Source organism: Helianthus annuus, chromosome 11, assembly GCF_002127325.2.
Source record: "Helianthus annuus cultivar XRQ/B chromosome 11, HanXRQr2.0-SUNRISE, whole genome shotgun sequence".
Classification (NCBI taxonomy): domain Eukaryota; kingdom Viridiplantae; phylum Streptophyta; class Magnoliopsida; order Asterales; family Asteraceae; genus Helianthus; species Helianthus annuus.
In genome coordinates this window covers 81,437,019-81,459,844 of record NC_035443.2, presented here as the reverse complement: position 1 = coordinate 81,459,844, position 22,826 = coordinate 81,437,019, and positions in this window count along the sequence as shown.

Here is a 22,826-nt window from a genome sequence, read left to right as displayed (position 1 = left end):
GAAATGAACTTACTTTTGATTGAAAACCTTTTTCCTACACCAATTTACAAAACTCATGGGCAAGAAGACTTCTTGGAGACCGACCATCCTTGGATTACGTAAACTCTTTTAAAACAAAAGTAGCATTTCCATTCTTTACAAAATGCATTATGCTTAACCAATGAGTACCTTATATCCTTTTTACACATGCAACTATGTTCTACGTTTCAAACCAAGCTCAATCTAATTTTGATAGGATAAACTCAAAGTTTCATTTAAACAACTATACACGCATATCATCATACACATTTTGGTCGTTACCTCGTGATAACATCATTTATATCATTCGTATTTACATACTCGACCTTTTGAACGCTTTTATACACTTAAATCCGTGATGACCCAACATACACTATATACGTAATTTTTATTATTCGTACCTACACTTACATTCATATGTATTATGCTTATGCTTATACACATACTACTTGTACGTTTTATGGTTATGCTTATACATACACGCGTATCCATACTTAAACTTATGCTCATACTTTCATTCATACTCATGATTCATACATTCATACCCGTACGCAAGCGTAATCCGAGGGATTCGCTTATGTGGGTCCCATACATACCTAAGCATGGACTTGCTTACATACTACATTCTTACACGTACACATTCTAAATTTTTTTTTATGTATACCCTAATTCATACATAACTAGTACAAGCTATGCGGACCATACGATGATCAATATAATCACGGGTGCACACGGGATTATAGTGATAAGCGCATGAGAACCATAGAGTGTACTACTATGTATGGTAAGACACGGAACATAACATGACACCGAATACGAAACGGACGTAACGTGGTCAAAACATGGTGGATACGCCGCTGGTACTTCCTATATATAAGTGTTTTCACCATGTTACCGAAATTTCGTAGGAACGTGCCATGAGAAATTCAGTGTTTTGCAGACCTTTTGGACCTAATACAACTTCACGCAACTCACAAACGCATTATAACCGATTATCCATGACGAGACTTCATCCTTAACACACTACGCTATTCTCATACTTGTACTCTTTAAGAGTCATTCGTTCATTCTATACTCGTATTATTCTCCTTATACTTTTAGTTCATACAAACCGCATTCGCAATTAAGCTTGTTTAAACATTCGAGTCCTAACTTACCTATAAAATAGTCTTCCTATTCTGGATTTTTGTGTAACTGTACTTAGTATGCCTTTAAAAGCTTTATTTAAGGTGCCAAATCTTCTCGTTTCACTCAATAAACAATCTTCTACAAATGTGATTCCGTTACCACGTCCCATCAAAATACAAACCATTTGTCATCATCTTCTCTCTTAATACGTCACCTTTTTAATACGTCGCCCATTTAAGCTACTCAAAGCCGTTAAACTCCCTTCACCTGTATACGCACCTACATATTTTCAACTATGTCTGACACCTCAAATCATTTTAGGCAATAAACTAACTCATAAATTTACCTTATCGTCCTCCAAAGTTTTGTGCCTTTCAAAATATTTCAAAATTTTCAATTCTCAAATTTTTACTAAAACTCTTCAAGTCTACCTCTTGAATAAATTTCGGGACGAAATTTCCTAAAGGAGGGGAGACTGTAACGCCCCGCGTTTTCATACTTCCTAAAATTAGAAACCATCGTTTGTAAAACTATTTTTGGAAACTTCGTGGTCTTGAAAACGTTCTCTCATTAAAAGCGATGTAAAATCCGAGAGTTGGATCACGAATAAAACTCGTATTTTGTTAATCACATGTTATACATACTTTATATATGCTCGTACATTCAATTTCGTGGAACAAATTATGATTATTCATAATTCTTGGAAACTAGGTGCTAAACTTGTAAATACATGAAACTTATGCTTCGAACGTATTTTGAACAAGAACGACACTTGAATTGATACTTATACGCTTAATTATACTTGGTTTATACTCCTCATACTAAATCATGTCTCTAACTATGCCTTTATGGCAAATATGGCCCTTAAATACCTTAAAAATATCAATTACACAACTCTAGGGGCCAAAATGTAATAAACGAAACTTAAGTCCGGAACCACAAAGAGCTCGCGGCCCGCGTGAACTTGCCCCATCCTCTTACGCGGCCCGCGTGAAGTCCCTGATCTGCAGAAAGTTGGATGGTCGCGACCAGCTTCCATTTTTGAGCGGGATTTCGAGTTTAAACCGAGTTTTGGCACTTGTTAACCCCTCTAAACAACCCTAAACACCTCCCTATAAATACCCAAGCTCCTCCAAGCACTTGGACACTTTCACCACTCTCAAATCTCACCAAAACACTCTCAAATTCAAGCAAGAATCTGCATTTTCAGACAGATTCATACCTCTACACTAAACTTGGTATAACTTGCTCATTTCTTGATGAAAACACTTGATTCTTCTTCCTATTTGCTTGGTTAATCATGGAGTTTGATTCCTTGACTTCTCCTTGGAGAAATCAGACCTGGAATTGCTCCGAAATTGACCAAAAACTTTCTGTTTTGTTACAAATTTATGTAAACTTCATCCAACTTGTGTTTGACACAACTCAAGCCAATGTCCTAATGCTTACAACCCCTCTTATGGTTGGTTAAGCTTAAAAACATGGTTGAGACATCTAAATCAGGGGTTAAAACCTCATAAACTTTCTGTTTTTTAATTAGGGTTTTACCCACAAGTAGTGTTCAAGTATGAAACTTGATGAATGTGTGATGGTTGGACTAGCTTGGGCTATCCTTCATAAGAATCCACTCATTACTTGATGTTTTGCTATAGTTTAGTTGTTGTTAATACCATAATACTTTTATGTTCATGACCCTCCTTGTTGTTTATAACAACAAGTGTAGTGGTGAACAATAGAGGTGCCTAAATGGAAGCTTGTTCTTCCTACCTCATGTATGAACTCTATGACACAAAGAGGTGCCTAAATGGAGACATTGATCTCCTACCTCATGCTTGAATCATAAGACTCGTAACCAATATAATATCTAAGCTATTCTATGTACATACATATATACCTAAGTAACTAAACTTGATGGTAACTTAATAGTTACTTGTCAAGAATATGTTACATCATCTATGACCATGCTCTTGTTACGACTCTAATGGACCTTTGAATCCATGAAATCATACCAACTCTCTTGAGTTCTAATAGTGTCAAGAACAAGGGTTATGTGTGCAAGATGATTATTTTCACATGCTATTCTCATATCTTACTTTTATGTTGTTTTAAATACCGAATCTCGACTCCAAGCATACTTGAACTTTAACCCCGCACATTCAATCCTCTAACCTCATCAACTCATCAATAATTGGATAATCGGAAAGCATATGCAAACTTTGTGAGTATACTCGTATTCCCCCTTTTTACTTTTACCACTTTTGGGGTGTAACATGTTTATCTATCAACAAACTTACACATGAACATTTTGCTTAAACACATGAACATTCCTATAACATGCTTGTATACGTGATGGCTTGATGCTTTAAACTTGGATTTATCTTATGTGTTGAATTTATCATTAACTTCGTACGAGCCAAACCGTGACATATGTAGCGCTATAGGATTAACGACCCGCCTCTTTATCTTCGGTTATGTCATGAGCATATTGCGTTTCCTTGGTTTGATATGTTAGACACATACCATATTTAAATGTTCATCTTGAATCACATGCTTGCTATGAGGAATTGTTCAAACTTATCTTTTTGCTATGTACGTATCAAACTTGTATACTCGCCTTTGCTTTTGCATTGAACTTTATTTTAACATGTTACAGGTGGATGTCGACGATGCATGGAATCTAGTAGGATGCTTAGATACACACTTAGAAAGAATTGTATTTGTATTGTATCATTTTATTATTCATGTTGTGTACTTTGTTTCAAAACCTTGTACTTGATTCTTTAGAAATGAAATGAAACGATTATTTAAATACTTGTCACAATTATTAGCGTTATGATGTCTCGAGCAATCTTCACACTTCGTCTCATCCCGATGTTTCCGCCATTGGTTGGGGTGTGACAGATGCTTTGCAAGTTCAAGACAATTCAAGGCAGAGAACGATAGATCAAGACTAAAGACTGAAGACATGATGCTAAAGACTTCGTCAACATCCAAGGGGGAGTCTGTTGGTGCTCTGATGTTTGTTAACTTCGTCTTTATAGAGTCTTGTATTGTATTGTATTGTATAGATCAGGGCATGGAAATCGAGAAAACAGGTTTTTAGGTGATTCCGCACGAAATTGTAATTCCGCATGGAATTGTAATTTCGCATGGAATGGTAACGTCGCATGTCTTGTAATATCGTGTGAATTAATTTCGCACGGAATTAGGTTTAGTGTGTCAGTTCATGCGGAATTATCCGTCTATAAATACCTGTGTGCTCGTGTCATTTCGTACGGAATTAGTGTTTGAGAGCCGAGGTGCTGCCGAATTGTTATCTGAATTGTAAAAGCTTAGGAATTCAATATAAGAGGAAAATTAAAGGAAAACAAGCCGTTTGATATCATTTACATTGATTCCGCCTTTGTATTTGATGATGAACTACTCAAACTGACTGTTTAGGGTCACCGGAAGATCCAACAGTTTCCAAGTCATATCAATTAACACCCACGATACTGTCAACCCGACTTGTGGAAATGTTACCCCTCACAAGGCAGTAACATAATTTTGTATACAAAACCCCAACATACCGACGATAATTGTATCCTTACAAATACTAAATAACTGTTTAATATGTAATTAATTGTGTGAGGTTTTGTAAAAACAGTTAACAAAAAGGAGATTACTCACATTATTGTCTTAGGATTTTCAGTAAGGATTTCCTGGGAATAATCTATAATTTACACAAACGCACATGTGTTAGTATAATAACCCATTTTAACATTAGTAATATCCTCCCCGAGACGGCATTCCAACGACTACGTCGGGCAAAACCACGACAGCCGTTACGAAACCCTAGATCAATCGAGCAGAGTATCTAATACGTCTCCAGGGGTTATGATACTTACATCGGAGCATAACCTCGCTATTTAGGGGGGTATTACACCCGAGTATAATGCCTACTATAAGAAAATTGAGAGAAAGAAAAATTTCTGAACGAGTTTCGACTGAAAGCCGATGCATGCTATTTATAGGGCCTGATTCTCACTTTCTCGTGGCCCGCGTAAATGTAAGCAAAGGCTTACGCGGCCCGCGTCATAGATAGACTAGGCTCTAGGTGATCCGGGTCATCGACTAGGTTCAACAGGTGTCAGACACGTGTCATCACCGGGCTACGCCACACTTTTGATCTCTAGCCCACGTAAGACCCTTAAGAGGTTTACGCGGCCCGCGACAAACCCAAAACATTAATTTTTAATTATTTTTAAAAATATTTAAGGTATTCGGGGTCCGTTTTCACGTATGGGGTGTTTTTAGGGACATATTGGAATATTTTAAATATTTTTAGGGTGTCGGAAAATTTATGAGGGTGTCGGTTTTCTTTAGGGTTGTTATATCCTCCCCACCTTGCTTTAGAGCTCGTCCTCGAGATCTACTGGAACAAATGTGGATATTTCCTTTGCATTTCCGATTCAAGCTCCCATGTGTACTCAGGTCCTCTTTTGGAGTCCCACTTCACTTTGACCAGAACTAATCTCTTGTGCTTGAGATTCTTGATTTTCCTGTCTTCAATCTGTAAAGGCCTTTCTACAAATTTGAGTTGCTCATTTACCTCTATATCCTTAAGAGGCACTACAAGTGATTCATCAGCTAAGCATTTCTTGAGATTAGATATATGAAATACATCATGTATTCCTGTCATTTCCTCTGGCAGTTGTAGCTGATAAGCTATAGATCCTATCCTTCTAATAATCTCGAAAGGTCCAACATACCTGGGACTTAGCTTTCCTCGTTTGATGAATCTTACCACTTCTTTCCAAGGAGAGACTTTCAATAGTACTTTATCTCCTACTTGAAACTCCAATGGTTTACGTCGGTTGTTAGCATAGCTTTTCTGTCGATCACGTGCTGCTTTCAGTCGTTCTTTGACTTGAATGATCTTGTCGGTTGTTTCCTGCACTATCTCAGGTACAGATAGTTGCTTTTCCCCAATTTCTGCCCAACAGACTGGGGTTCGGCACTTTCGTCCATAAAGTGCTTCGAATGGTGCAGCATTTATACTTGTGTGATAACTATTATTATAAGAAAATTCTATTAAAGGTAAGTGATCGTCCCAATTACCTCCGAAATCAATTACACAAGCTCTAAGCATGTCTTCCATTGTTTGGATTGTCCTTTCGCTTTGTCCGTCCGTTTGAGGATGATAAGCTGTGCTTAGATTTAGCTTGGTTCCCATTGCTTTTTGGAAACTTGCCCAAAAATGAGAGATAAAACGGCTATCCCTATCAGAAACAATTGATAAAGGTATTCCATGCAATGAAACAATTTCATTTACATACAATTTGGCTAATTGTTCCATACTGAAAGTTTCCTTCATTGGTAAGAAATGAGCTGACTTGGTTAGTCTATCTACAATCACCCAGATTGTATCATTACCTTTCCTTGTTTTGAGTAATTTGGTAACAAAGTCCATTGTTATCAATTCCCATTTCTAAACTGGCATTTCTAGCTGTTGTAATAATCCTAAGGGTTTCTGATGTTCAGCTTTAACTTGAGAACAAGTTAAACATTTGGAAACATAAGCTGCTATATCTTTCTTCATTCCTATCCACCAGAATTTTTCCTTAAATCCTGGTACATCTTATCACTTCCTAGATGCATTGTATACTTAGACTTATGAGCTTTTTCTAATACACGATGACGTAGGTTTCCTAATTTAGGTATCCACATTCTCTTCTTATGGAATCTCCAAATTCCATCTGTTCCTTGTTCTAATTCCTTAATCATTCCTTTTAATTTTTTAGTATCTTCCTTGATTACTGATTCTTGTGCTTTTCTAATTTGATCATTTAAATTTACTTGTAGATTTAATTTAAGAGAACGTACTCTTTTTGGTTTTTCGTGATACTTTCTACTTAAAGCATCAGCAACTACATTTGCTTTTCCTGCATGATACTGAATGTCACAATCATAATCACTAAGGATCTCCATCCAACGTCTTTGTCTCATATTTAACTCTTTTTGCCCGAAAACATACCTTAAACTTTTATGATCCGTGAATATGGTAAACTTACTACCGTAAAGGTAATGTCTCCAAATCTTAAGAGCAAAAGTTATGGCTCCTAATTCCAAATCATGGGTTGATTAATTTTCTTCATGATTCTTAAGTTGTCTAGATGCGTAAGCTATAACCTTTTGGCGTTTCATCAATACACATCCATAACCTAACTTAGAAGCGTCACAATAGACTATAAAGTCTTCAGTTCCTTCTAGTAACGCTAATATGGGTGCATGGGTCAGTCTTTGTAGGATCGCGATCTGACCCGAATGAGTCGTTCAGAGGTGTTCTACTCTGTTTCAGGTGCGGAAAACAAGAAACAAAGCTAGGAAAAGCTGATTCTTCACTTAATCTACTGATTGTATTGATATGACAACGATTACAGCTCAATTTTCACACTGGCAGCACTTCGGTATGGAATTCGTACAACAGTTACTCTGATTTCGCTCATTACACCTATATATACTAATGGGATTTCGCTCCAAGGGACACAGAGTCCATATAAGCGAAATCAACAGGTCCAAATAAGCGAAATCACCTATCTATGACCCTATGAGCGAAATCAGCCCACTAAACACAATACACTTCCTATTTTCTCGTAAAACGTGCCCTAATCTATACAATTCAATGTAAGACTCGATACAAGACGAAGTCGACAGATGTAGTGCACCAACAGACTCCCCCTCAGTTGTTGACGAGTCGACTATCGAGTCACGACATTGCTGTGTCTTCACTTCTTCAGTCTTGATCAGTCTCTGGGCTTCTCTCTCTCTACCTTCATCAACAGACTCTCCTTTAACAATATCTACTTGAATATCTTCAGACTCCCCCTCTCGATTTGCTGGCATTTCTTTGTTCTTCAGCAACATCTGATACAGGATTGTTGTCTGTCGTACCTGTCTTCAACTTTGACCACAGAAACTGAAACCTGGCTCAATCTCTATCCACAACGTTTAATTACCAGGATTGAAACTTGGCTCTAGTTCTGTCCATAGAATCTTTCGAATTGATCAGCCTGCCTTTCCTCAATCAGAGTCCTCAGGTATCGTAACCTGGCACTCTATCTTTAGGTTCAAGATCGAAACCTGGCTATTCCTGCACATTCTTAACCCAGAAGTGAATTTTCTAAATTTAACTATTTGTATGCACCAACACTGACTCTCTCTCATAAACATATGCACCAACAATCACTCTCCCTCAGATCACACACACATGATGAACCACTTGTTGATTTAAAAATCATATTTTGACACTCAAAACACACTCCCCCTCACAATAATGTCATCATGTTTAGCACTTGGAATTTTGAAAATTAGCTCTCCAACATCAGTTGTCGAAAATCTTTTTTTATTTTTTCAAAAGTTTATGCTAAAACACACACAAAATCTTTTTGGATTTTCTAAAGGAAAGTAAATGACACCACTTGTAAAGACAAAGACTAACACCAATTGTAGAAACAACAAGATGCAGAAATGAAATATTTACAAAAAATATTTTTGTGAGTTTGCATAAGAGGATCATATCAGTTATGAGACATGTCACCAACACCGTTAAGCTGGTTACATTTTAAGCTTTAAACAATTCACCTAGATTGTCAGTATATTTGTCCACTTAAATTTTCACCCAAATTTCAACTGATCTGAAATATGTAATTAATGTTTTAAGCTCTTGAACTTATTCGTGTGTCCTACCTCTTGAATATACTCCCGTATCCAGATCCCAATATTCAGTCTTACAGGTGAGTATACCACAGATGATATCTGTCAGGGGTTAGATGCGAGGGCCGTGAGAGCTCAGGTCGATACTTCCGTATACGCAAAGAGATGACAGCTTCGACTTTTTGGTGTGTCCCCTTTAGAGGATCTTTTGATTACAACAGCAGCGACTATCAATTTTATTGTTTCATCAGCTTGCTAAGGGCGATGCTATGTTTCAAGCATTTTGCAGAAAGCATTATCTGGGGACTAGGTCAGTACTTCCATACATCAGAAGTCCCGGGATAATACCCCAGATATCACTGAGCATAAAGACCTAGTATCTCAGAATAAAGGACCTTTCAAACAAGATTTTAGGGGTTACCTATATATCCAAGAAGTTGTTAACCCACAGAACAAGCAGGTTTGAAATTTAGGTTTATATCTCGTCACAATTTACTAAATGTGTAAATACCTACTGACACATCCTCAGCGAGATTGTTTATTATATTTTATCTTTACAAATCTTTAGCATGTTGTGACAGTCCACTGATGTACTATCATTTCCTCTTTTTCACAGCAAAACTCATTTTGGTTTTATCATGTTTTTGTCTTTTTCAAATTTTCTAATGTTTTTGGATTTTCTGAAAATTTTCTACTCCCCCTAAAATGCAAACACATTAAAGAAAAATTCAAAACAAACTATACAGAAACCTTGACAACTGACATCGAATCGCATCAATTCGCCATCCACTAAGGCATAAACAATCTGAACTCCCCCTTTCACAAACCATTTTCTCATTTAGATTTCAAAACACTTAAGTTTGTTTTAATCAAAATGATTTTTCCGGAAAATGAGTTTGTGTTTATCACTTGTAGATTAACCACTTGTTAAAATCGGGGATATGGTTCATCATTTTGTCTTTTACGCATATGTAGTAAATCAAGTACAACTTAATGTCCCTGATTTACCATTTGCAGTTAAGCAACATCTGTACCACTTGTAAAAAACACACACAATACTAATTGTAGGAATGTTACATCTACATAAACCATTTTACCAATCAGAGTGCCGATTCCTGCTTCGCACTTACCAACCTGGAAGCTCCGGCGTAGTCCTTTCACCTGTAAAAATTTAAACCTTTTTCAAATTTATTCAACCTCAAAAAACATGAATGATGCCGATTCCTGATCCACGATATAAACTTGGGATCTCCGGCATTGTCCTAAGACTTCAAGGGAAACAAACTTCCATCCAAGTCTTCTCAGACTTGATGGCTTTCAATTCTTGCGCAGTAGGGTTGTATGTTGCCTTTTTAGTCGCATAAAAATCTTTAACCCCCTTTGCTTTCCCATTTAGCATTTTCCCAAATATTTTCTTTACACTTCCATTAAATGTTTTCTCGACATCAAACTTAGTTTTCTCGTTATAAAATTGATTCGAGATGTCAACCTTTCCAACCTTCTGTTTAACCTCTTCAAATTTCAGTGATGGAAACTCATCATCATTCACTGAAATTTTTCCCTCAACTTGTGGCTCTTCTGGCTTTGTGAACCAAATTCATCGCTGACATTCACATCTACCTGTTTAACAACCCACACTTGGTTGTCTTTTTCTTTCTTTTTATAAAAATTCTTTTTAGAACACTCACCAACCTCATAAGTTGAGTTTTCAAAAATTTTAAGTCTATCGGTTGGTGGTTCAACATCAACAACCTTTTCTTTCAATTTCTGAGAAACTCCCTGTTTTGTTTTGGCGTTTTTCTGACAGTTCCATGCAATGTGACCGACTTCATTACATCTGTAACAGGTTCGAGTTTCTCTTGGATATGACACTTCAGTTCCATTCCTTTTTCTTTCAGCAAGAAACTCTTGATTTGACTGTCTCCAGAAAGGTTTCTTATGTTCCTCTTCTGCACTTCCACCTAACACAAATTCTGTTTTTGTTTTAGAATTTTTATCATTTTTATAATTTTCTGGTGGAATAAATCCTAAACCTTTCATTTTGTAGCTACGATTTTGGTTTGATTTATTTTGAAAACCAGAACCAGAATTGTAACCCTTTTTCTTGTTAAGATGTTGTTGAACTCTTGAAGTGTATTTTTTAGGTTTTCCAGTAAGATTTAAATCTTTTATTTCAGAAATGTTGATTTCTGTCATTTTGAAAACCTTTTTGATCATGTCAAAACGAACACTTCTTATTGGAAATTCTTTGTCAGAATATAATTTGTCCGAATCATTTAAAGTGTATGCTACTTCAAATGTTTCATCATCCAAATTTGATTCCAAAACAAAAATTCTTTACTGTAAGACCGTTTAACCGACGACTTTTGACTGTTGACTGACGAATTTGACCCTCCAGACTCAGACTTTGACTCGGACTCCTCATCAGTATCCAACACCTGATCGACCACCTTTTTGATTAACTCAGACTCATGATCAGTGTCAGACGAGGTAAACGTAACGTCAATGTTTTCTGGTAATTCATCAGTTGTGTCGGTTTTTAGCTTTATATTGACTGCTTTTTCAAGTTGCTCCTCGTTTGGTTTTCTAGGAGAATACCCTTCCCAAATTGGAGGCGGACACTTGTTATAGCTAACAGTCGGTTTCTTACCACTATCTTTCTTTTTCTTTGGCTTCTCATCTTGAAAAGCTTCCATACCTGCAACAGTTGGGTAAATTCGGTCAATGAGATAATCAGAACTAGAATAACTTTGTAGTAACCGTCTAATTCTCTCATTCTCAATCTTTTCTGTCTCCAACTCTTGCTTCCATTTAGCACTCTCTTCGATGTAGAAGTTTATAGCTTTCTACTTTGTCATCATGACTGCATTCATCATCGTTAGTGCTTGTTCTCTTTCTGAATTTGTCTTTTGGAGACCAGTTACTGTTTTGTTCAAGACATCATATGATTCTTTCACATAGTTGAGGTTGAACAGTAACTGATCTTTCTTCTTCTCATACTCAGCAATTATCTCGTCTTTTGCTACACATTCCTTGCAAGCTTCCAAACACTTCTCGCAAGGCTTTACAACTTCAACAATCTTTTCAACTTCGATTGTCTTCACTACTTCAACTTCCTTCACCTTTTCTTCTACCTTCACTTGCTCAATCTCAACATTCTTCTCAGCAACTCTTTCAACACTCTCGTTCTGAACAACATCTTCAGTTTTTATTTGTTGTTGTTCTTTAGCAGCTTGTTTCTCCTTTAGCTTCTCCATGCGATCTGCAAAATAGAAATGAAAACTTTCAGGAGAAAGATGAGATTTTGCAATGTTAATATGCTTCTCTTCCTCATCGTCACTACTGCTATCATCTGGAGGTGACTGATCAAACTGTGCATATTTTTCAGAACTAGCATCTGATACATCAGAATCTGACGGTGTTTGATCAAAAACAACTTTCTTTTCTGAGCTTGCATCATTCTGTACACTCTCATCTGAAGTTGGTGAACCTTCATCAGCACTTTCTGAACTTTCATCAGAAACAACAGACTCTTCCTCCACACTCTTCACAGTCTCACCAATAGACTTCATCCACGTGGGAAGCATGTCTGGTTCTTTGACAATTTTAGCAATGAAAGCTTTGAATTCTCCTTTTTCATCAACAAACATATCCCAGCTGAAGCCTTCAGGTAGTCTTTCATCATCTTGATCGACTATACATGCTTTGCTTTCAGGTGATATGTAATTGTTCCAATTAAAGTCTACCAAACACGCTCTCTTTGAATCCTCAATCTTTCTACCATGAGCCGTCTGTGAATCTTGTGATTGACCAACCTGCTGATAAATGGCTTTCTGGTAGTAATCGTCTTTTCCGAACGGATTCTGAGCACCACTAGCTTCTCTGTTCTTGCACTCCCGTTTGAAATGGCCTTTCTCCCTGCATCGAAAACAAGTAACTTTAGATTTATCAAAACCTAAAGTAGATACATGAGCATCAAGAAAGTCATTTCTCCCAGTAATCGTTTTGAACTTTTCAGCACGTCTAAGAACGCTAGCTAGACACCATTTGATATCCATTAATTCCATCTCTTCGGCGTCTATTTGATCGTAATCCTCCTTTGTGAGCATAGGATTTCCGATCCTACCAGCCACTAGACCCTCATAGGATAACAATACAGAACCAAGTAGAGCCGTGTGGTCTTTAGCGGTTTCTTCCGAAAAACTTTGGCCTTCTGGAAGATTTAAAGCGATGTTGCATTGAATCACATAACCATTTCCAGTTTTCGTACTCTGAGACTGAAAGCTTGTATTTGACTCTTTAGGATTGACACTTGGAAATGATGAGAATCCACTGCTGCTTTTGTTTGAACCCTGATCAACCTTTTCTGTTGATGTCACACCCCGAAATTATCAGAGCATTGGCGTGACTGGACTGGTATCTTCATTGCACAGCGGAAGCAATAAGTTAAGTCTTTTAGAAAATGAACGCCACTAAGTACTCGACTCTTCATGGTTCTCCTATTCCAACCGTGCCTTGTCTTAAAATGCAACCTGAGAAAGAAACATGCGAAAAATCAACATAAAGTTGAGCGAGTTCATAGTTTGTTTGTAAAAGATTTGAAATAAATCTTTTTGAATAACCGGTTTTTGAAGTTTTGTTGAGAAAATGTATTTAAAATCATTTTCTTATCGAGTTACATTGAAACTCTGAATGAAAACATAGTTTGTGTCACGTATAAATCAAGTTTTCAGGTATAATTCAAGTATTCATGTGTACACCAAGTACTTTATGTATAATTCTAATTTTCTTGAGTACCCCACGTACTTCAAGTACTTATGTATAATTCTAATCTTCTTGAGTACCCCACGTACTTCAAGTATAATTCTAATTTTCTTGAGTACCCCACGTACTTCAAGTATAATTCTAATTCTAGTATGGTATGAATTTCATGTAATTAAAGTATTCCTGTAAGATCAGGATTGTTAATGGGTTGCAAGGCCATTAACATGTGACACGACATAGGAAGTCACCAAACCTAAGGCATTTAATTGGTATATTCTGAGACACAAAAGCACTACTCGATTCTCGCCCTCACCGAGAGTGTGGCTGCCAGGCACCCGTTAGATCTAACCTTTTGTTCTGCGGTCTAGGTATATTGTTGATTAATGGTGCTTCTGTACCCTATTCGTGACACTATTTCTCATAACGCATCCTACTTGGTTCTCGTCCTCACCAAGTGCGTTTCTTGTTATCATTTCTCATAACGCATCCTACTTGGTTCTCGTCCTCACCAAGTGCGTTTCTTGTTATCATTTCTTATAATGCATCCTACTTGGTTCTCATCCTCACCAAGTGCGTATCTTATATTTTTATATTTTCATACCATAACTCATGTATTTTTAAACTCTTGTATTTGTATTTTCAGAAAAATACGCTTGTTTGGAAAACCGGTATAAATCATAAGCTTTTCGTAAACCATTTGTGTTCTTTGTAACATGGTTTAGAAATATATAATTCTTGTATGCTTTGCAAAAAGTGCATGTCTTTCCACCCCGAAAACATTTATAAAAGTGTAAAAATGTGGGGTTATGAACTCACCTGAATATTCCTGTGCAAAGCTAGCTAATTACGACTTTGCGATGTCGTTTCCAAGATGTGACTTGTTATCGTGCATTCTACAATATTCCTAACACGGAATATCTAATAAGTTTCTAAATAACGCAGTAACTAACTACGTGTAATCGAGCTCTACCGAATCGTTGACCGAACGATATGACGGTAAATTGTCAACTTAAAAGAAATGATTAAGTTAAACTTGTTAAGTTCCGAGAAGTCGTATGTTGATATATATGAATATTCGTATGAAAGTAATATATAAACTCGTATTATATATTGCGTCTTGTGTATATTTGCCAAAAATATACGTATGTGCCGTCTAGGCGTATAAAATAAATATAAAAGTTATATTTATTTTGTAAAAGAATCGTCGACTTTTATTGGAAAATAAATATATAACTATATTTATTTATAAAAGGATTCGAGTTCGTTTGAAATAAATATAATAATAACTATATTTATTTTTGTTGTTGAAATAATTTCCATATCGTTGTTCTCGTAAGTTGTAAGTCGTTGTTGAAAGTTATACTCTATATTTGTATCTCGTTTTATAAAAGTCGCTTTTCAATAAAACATGTTTTGCTTTTACCAGTTTTCTCGAAAAAAACGGGCAGAGTTTCCTCTGTTTTTGGACACCCCTGACGACACAAGTCGTCGTTATTTTATCGAAATTCAATCAACAATATACTCAATATTAATATCAATATGTTAATTTTCATCATATGTATAAAATGTAAACCATAATCAATACGAATCAGTTCGAGCTCGTTCACGACATTAATAAAAACTTAAAATTAGTGTAACTAATATCCGTTCTAAACTTTTACCGAGTCTTTCGCGTCGACTCGTCGAACCGCCTAACTAAGTTGACCGGGTCAACTGAGTTAACCGAGTCAGCTCTTGTTGACTGAGTTGAGGCGAGATGAACCGAGTCAAGCTGAGTCGGACCGAGTTGAGCCGTTTATAACTGAGTCGAGCCTGAATCCGATGGGTTTGACCTGAGACTCCATGAAAAACCCAAACCAGAGATGAAATCTGAACCAAAGTGACATAAGACCCGAAACAAGCCTTCACCCGTAACCAGCTGACCCGAAACTGAAGACCCGAGCTGAAACCAAATTGAGCCACCACCCTATTTCTTTGTTGAGCTGAAACTTGAAGCATAACAACTCGTAACAGCCAATCTTCATCATCGTAAATCTTCATCAGAAAAGTAAAAGAATTGAGAGAACAGAGACATGTGCTTACCGGGAACCTGTCGGACAGAACCAAAGACCACTGCCACGCCGCCACTGCCGATGTGACGGCGGCGCTGCCGCCTGTCTCTGTTGCCGCTCGCCGGAGCTCAACAGCTCCTCCTCATTTTTCCGTCTCTCTCTCTCTACTCACTCTCTCTCTCAACGCCTCTCTCTCTTCTTCCCGAACTCTCTCTTCCTCTCGTCATCGCACCACCTCCCAACGTTGGTGGTGGTCGGCTGGTTACACATCGAAGAAAGGGGGGTGGGGTGCGACGGTCGGAGATCCACCAGAAACCGGCTCCGGCTTGTTTGTTGCAAAGCATCACAAGAAGGGGGGTTGTTTGTCGAGGTTATGGCCGTCACCGGAGCTCCTCCGGCGACCGGAGGTGTGAGGGTGGAGAGGGAAAACGGCTGCTTATGTGGGTGTGCGTGTGGAAGAGGGACCGAGAGATGGAGGATAGGACTTGGCTTTTCATTTGTGGGTGAGAGGGTGAGTGTGTCTTGTTGGAGAAATGAATGAATTTAGGTGTCTGCTCTTTTTGTTTTGTTTGTGCAGGTATAATCGAGAGAGGAGGTGAGGTTTTATAATCTCTTATGTGGGTATTATCCAATGTTATTTTCTTTGGTCTTGTGTGTGTATGCTTATAACTTGCAGACAAGAGGATGGGTGTTGCAATTTTTTAGACACAAAATATTTTGTTGAGATTTGTAGAGATTTGGCATATCTTTAGAAGAGATTTTGGACCGATCATGTATAGATTTGCAAGGATAAGATTTTTTATGGATTTTGTATAAATCTTGTATATTATGTGTAGGTTTAGGCTTGTGGGTTTTGGGCTTGGGCCCAGGGCCCACAAGCCCATCTCATGTGTAAGTGGTCTGAAATTTCTACGGGACCCGCTATCGCAATCCAAACTCCATAAGCATAAATATATTCATGTAACCTCCATATTTGTCGGTGTTGTCAGCATTTCGTACGGTATCAATTCGTTGTTGCGTAATATTCAGCAGATTTTCCGTAAATCACCATACGCGCACTGTATAGCTGAACAAACGTTCCTGGGCACTCCAAGGGCCTAATTAAGTTAATTAGCGTCGTAAACACTATTTATTATCGCGTTAATCACCTGTTAATCATGTAATTAAGGGCGTAAATCACCAGTTGTCACAGTTGAATCCCCAGCACTAAACGCAGTCTGGATTTTCGGACTTCTCTCAGCTTCTGGAACCGGAACACTACCTTTATAATACATCTTTACATCCTGTTGACCACTTGGACTGTTGATCCTAGCGATCTTCTGCTGTTCCAGATCTTGACTTTCGATCTTTTCGATAAACTGAGAAATCGTTAGCCCATCATAAACACCCGTATTCTTCAGAATCATCAAATACGTTCCCCACTCTTTCTGCGGTAATGCATCAGCAAGTTTGTCTACCCACTCTTCACGATCTTTAGTAATACTCAACATTGACATTGATCGCACTAGGTGGCAGTAACGTTTAATCAGCTTCTTCGTATCTTCTCCCGGAAAGCTGTTGAACAAATCAAACTCTTTCTTTAGCAGCGCCTTCTTGCTTTTAATCATATTCTCGCTACCCTCAAACTTAACTTTAAGTGCATCCCAGATCGATTTTGCAGTTTTGTCATGATGAAGCAATATAAAGATGTCTTCTTTGATGGCTTGTTGCAACAAACTGATCATCATCTTTTCAGCTTTGTACATAATACGTTCTTGATCAGTAAACTCAGATAGCTCTTTAAGAACTTGCAAATCTGTTCGAGGCAGCACATATTTCTTCAAAATACATTCCCAACACCTAAGATGATTTGCCTGAACCCAGTTCTCGAATCTATCTTTCCACCCGTAGTATTCTTCAATACTCATCAGTTTCGGGGGCTTTTGGGTGGTTCCCGTCTCATTTTCCAAACTCATGGCTTGAACAATAGCAGCTGGACCAGACGGTGTTGCAAACGCGTTATAGAACTTGGTATCCATGATGACTAAGCACGATTTTCAAAATCAGTGACAAATAAGCGAAATCAGGGGTTCTGGGTGTCCTAATAAGCGAAATTAGGATCCTGGGTGTCCTTATGAGCGAAATTAAGATTCTGTATGGACCTTATGAGCGAAATCAAGAAGTTATGTGTCACAAGAGCGAAATCTGATGTTCTTAGGAGCGAAATTAGGGTTTTTATGGATCACAAAAGCAAAATCAGGTGTAACTTTGAGCAAAATCAGGGTTTTGGGTGGCCCTATGAACGAAATCAGGTGTCCATATGAGCGAAATTACAGAATATCTGTATGAGTGAAATCAACTCGGAAGCTAATTTGGTCCATTTTTAGTCCTTATTTCAGTGTTAAACTCTCAGGGATTTGTCTATGTCCAATAATACACAGTCTGTGAAATTTTGAGCGAAATCCGACCGTTAAATCTTGATCTGGTGAAGAAAGAAGGTGTAGAAGTAAGAAAACAAGATGAAATCCAGCTAATCTCTGCATAACTCCTCTTCCTGAGCTCTGATACCACTTGTAGGATCGCGATCTGACCCGAATGAGTCGTTCAGAGGTGTTCTACTCTGTTTCAGGTGCGGAAAACAAGAAACAAAGCTAGGAAAAGCTGATTCTTCACTTAATCTACTGATTGTATTGATATGACAACGATTACAGCTCAACTTTCACACCGGCAGCACTTCGGTATGGAATTCGTACAACAGTTACTCTGATTTCGCTCATTACACCTATATATACTAATGGGATTTCGCTCCAAGGGACACAGAGTCATATAAGCGAAATCAACATGTCCAAATAAGCGAAATCACCTATCTATGACCCTATGAGCGAAATCAGCCCACTAAACACAATACACTTCCTATTTTCTCGCAAAACGTGCCCTAATCTATACAAGTCAATGTAAGACTCGATACAAGACGAAGTTGATAGATGTAGTGCACTAACAGTCTTTGCTTAAGGATTCTAAGAGTCTCTTCCTGTTTTGGTCCCCATTCAAACTTAATGGATTTACAGGTTAACTTAGTTAAGGAAAAGGCTATTCTGGAAAAATCTTGAATAAATCTTCTATAATAACCTGCCAATCCTAAGAAACTTCTAACCTCGGTTAGTGACTCAGGGGTTTTCCATTTGGTAATCGCCTCGATCTTTGTTGGATCCACATGAATTCCTTCATGATTAACTAAGTGTCCGAGAAACTGTACCTGTTCTAACCAAAACTCGCACTTTGAAAACTTAGCATAAAGCTTTTCCTTTCTTAATAAACTTAAAAGTGTGTGCAAATGCTTTGCATGATCCTCTTTACTTTTAGAATAGATGAGAATATCATCAATAAAAACAATTATGAATTTATCCGAATATGACTTACATATTCGGTTCATCATGTCCATAAATGCAGCTGGCGCATTGGTTAAACCAAATGGCATGACAGTAAATTCATAATGGTCATACCTTGTTCTAAATGCGGTTTTAGGAATGTCCTCTTCCCGTACCTTTAGTTGATGACATCCTGATCTTAAATCGATTTTAGAGAAAAATCGAGCTCCTTGAAGTTGATCGAACAGATCATCGATCCTTGGTAATGGGTACCGATTCTTAATCGTAACCTTGTTCAATTCACGGTAGTCAATGCACATACGCATTGATCTGTCCTTCTTTTTGACGAACAGTATTGGTGCTCCCCACGGCGATGAGCTTGGCTGTATGAATCCTTTCTCCAACAATTCGTCTAACTGTTTCTTCAGTTCTTGCATTTCGGCAGGTGCCAAACGATAAGGTGCTTTGGCAATCGGTGCCGTTCCTGGTAGCAGATGGATTCTGAATTCAACTTCCCTGTCTGGCGGTAATCCTGGCAATTCTTCTGGAAATACATCTGATAACTGAGACACTACTGGAATGTCTTTTAGTTCTTTTCCTTTAGTGTTAGTGATTATAGAAATCAAATACACTATAGATCCTTTTCTTATATAACTTGCAGTTTTCATCACAGAGATGAATTTAGTGGATTTAGATGGTTTATTTCCCATAATTATGATCTTTTCACCCCTTGGTGAATTTACTTGAATTGACTTTTGATCACATAAAATACTGGCTTTATTGGCTATTAACCAGTCCATTCCTAATACAATGTCAAATCCTGCCAGATTCATTGGGTAAAGGTTTGCAATAAATTTTTGATTTAAAATTTCTATTCTTGCTCCTTTCAAGATTTTAGAAATCCTAATGGTTTCTCCATTTGCTGTCTCTACTAGACATTCTTGTGGTAGTTTAGTTAATGATTGATTTAGAAGTTAACACTTTGGTTTGCACCAGAGTCAAATAATACTTTAGCAAAAATATCATTAACTAAAAACGTACCAGCTATGACGTCCGGAATCATCTTGGCTTCATCTGCAGTTAGAACAAATGCTCTAGCACTTTTAGTGTTCTTGTTGTTTTCAGCTAGAGCCAATTTTGGACAATTTGGCTTGATGTGACCTTTTTCCCCACAATTGAAGCACGGTCCATTAGTAGGTTTCCTTCTGCAGGTTTCTTCCTTGTGTCCTAGTACTTTGCAGAAATTGCAATAAGTGGAGCATCTTCCAGAATGCTTCTTTTTGCAGGCTTTACAGTATGGTGCAGAGGTAGAACCTATGTTCCTACGGTTGGAATTTCCAGAACGGAATTCTTGAGTAAGCCTTTGGGTTAGGTATCTCCTCTGGTCTTCTTCTCTAGTACGGATTAATTCATCTGTCAAAGTGTTTGCTAGTTCTACAGCTTCTTCTATAGTTTGGGGTCTATCTGCCTTGACTACATGTCTAATTTCTCCAATTAATCCCCAGATGTAACGGAAGATTAGTACCGGTTCGGGTGATGCAAGGGTTGGTACTATTCTAGCATATTCAAAGAATGTGGTAGTATAACCTTTACTATCTACCCCGGTCATCCTAAGGTTCAGAAATTTATTTGCTATCTATTCCTTTTCATTGGAAGGGCAGAATTTCCTTTCTATCATATTTTTAAATTCCTCCCATTCCATGTTGTAAACCCTATCACTTCCTTTTGACTGGAGGATAGTGTTCCGCCATTCTAAGGCTGAGTTCTTAAACAAATTTAAGGCAAACATTATCTTGTCTTCTTCAGCACACTTGCTTATTATTAAAACAGCCTCAGTCTTTTCTATCCAGCGTAGAGCTGCAATGGGTCCTTCATTGCCCGAGAATTCTATTGGTTTGCAGGACCAGAATTCTTTTTAAGAACAACCATAAGGCATGATTCTTCTTCTTTTGGGAATGGGCACTTGAAGTACAGGTCTATTGTTTACGCTGTGTTCAGGTTCAGTTGGTCACTTACTACTATGCTTACTTTTATTTTCTGCTTCCTTAACATTTTGTATAATAAATGGCATCGCATCTATGATTCCTTGTGCCACTATATGTTGGAGGGCACTATTATCCACTTGGTTTCCATTGTTATTGTTGTTTGGATTCTCATTATTCAGATTATCGTTATTTGGGTGGTTATCACTCTGGTTTTCCTGGTTCACTTCGTTGTCCATCTGAATTTTTTTAAACATTTACCACATATTAATATCACAAAATAATATTTGAATATAGCCAATCACATGTCACACAATTTTTGGTCAAAAGCGTCGATCATTGCGACTTTACTCTATTCATATAATATGCATCTATTACACACCAGTACTGAAATTAAAATTACAATACCGACTGAAATTTAAATTTACACTACTAGTAGTAGGCATCCGTAGTTTTTTTTATACACATACACACATATATTATGTTATTATATTATTATTATTATTATTGTTATGATTATTATTATTATTATTATTATTATAACATACTCCACCATTACTTCTAAGGATATGGATTCATCCAGAAATCCATATTGCGCTCGTCGTACTTCCAGACGAGTCGCTCTCCCACCTGTCTCATCCTTTCACTATTCTCTAAAATTCCTCACCAAATGTCCTAAGTTCTTGTACGTTTTCTGCACTCATTGGGGGTGCAGGTTCTAGGACTGGATTTGGAATCTGGGGTGCGGGTTCCTGGTATGGGGCCTGGTATGGGTAAGGATTCTCTAAAATCTCTCTAATGAATACATCATTATCGTAATAGGGATCTAGAGGATCTAACCCGGGGTAGGCTCCTAGGTTTTGCAAGGGCATGTCTTCGTGTATCGGGTAACGTTGCACATAGTCCCTGTTGTCGTCCCACCATGGGTCGTAATTTGGGTCTAGGGGATTCGGTGCGGGTACCCTAGGTATTTCTTCAGGATTGAAATCATGCATTTCTACTTGATTTTCAAGGTTTTCTATCTCCATTGGTTGGTTAGGAATTGGTGGTTGTGGTTAGGGTGCTAACAATTGCTCCAAGTTTGGGTCAGCTGCAGTGGTTGCTAAGATATGGATATTGGCTATACCCCTATTAAGCATATCCTGGGCATAAGCATCGGTTTCTCTTTTGGCTGCGGCTAATGCTCTCTGGTCTTGTAACTTTTCCATATGCTTTCTACGCTCGTATGCTCCCCTACTGAACCATCCCCTCTTTTTCTAAGGAATGGCTCTTCAGATTGAGCCTTAAATACGAATATTCCTTCTTCCGTATCAGCAGAGTAACCCGAGAGGGCAGGCTGAGAAGAGGCACCTTCGCTTCTAGGCGAACCAGACAATTGACGGTACGCGTCAGGTGGTCCTTGGTCGCTCATACTGAAAACTAACAAATAGTCAAATAACATATAACAAATAAATACAATTATGCACGTATTTCCGTAATTTATTTCCTAACATTTTGAATTTTGGTGTCAGCAGAACACTTCTGTGGCTGAATCAGTGGCTTAGCTTTGATACCACCTTCTGTCGCAACCCCCGTCCCCCTTGTACAAACCCGGGAACGGGCGGCCGCGGTCAGTTTCGGTGGTATCCTGTTTTTGTCTAATTTGGCAGCGGAATTTTCATCAGGACCGTAGTTAGGAAATATTTTATCAGAGTAAAATACCACACTTTCATCATATTAAACACATGGGTAAAACCCAAGTTTTCAGTACACACTGTTTCATAGGAATAAATCATATTTTTATTTAATAAAAACATCTATTTCTTTTAGGTAACTTTATTGCCACTTTTCCAAGCCTTCAG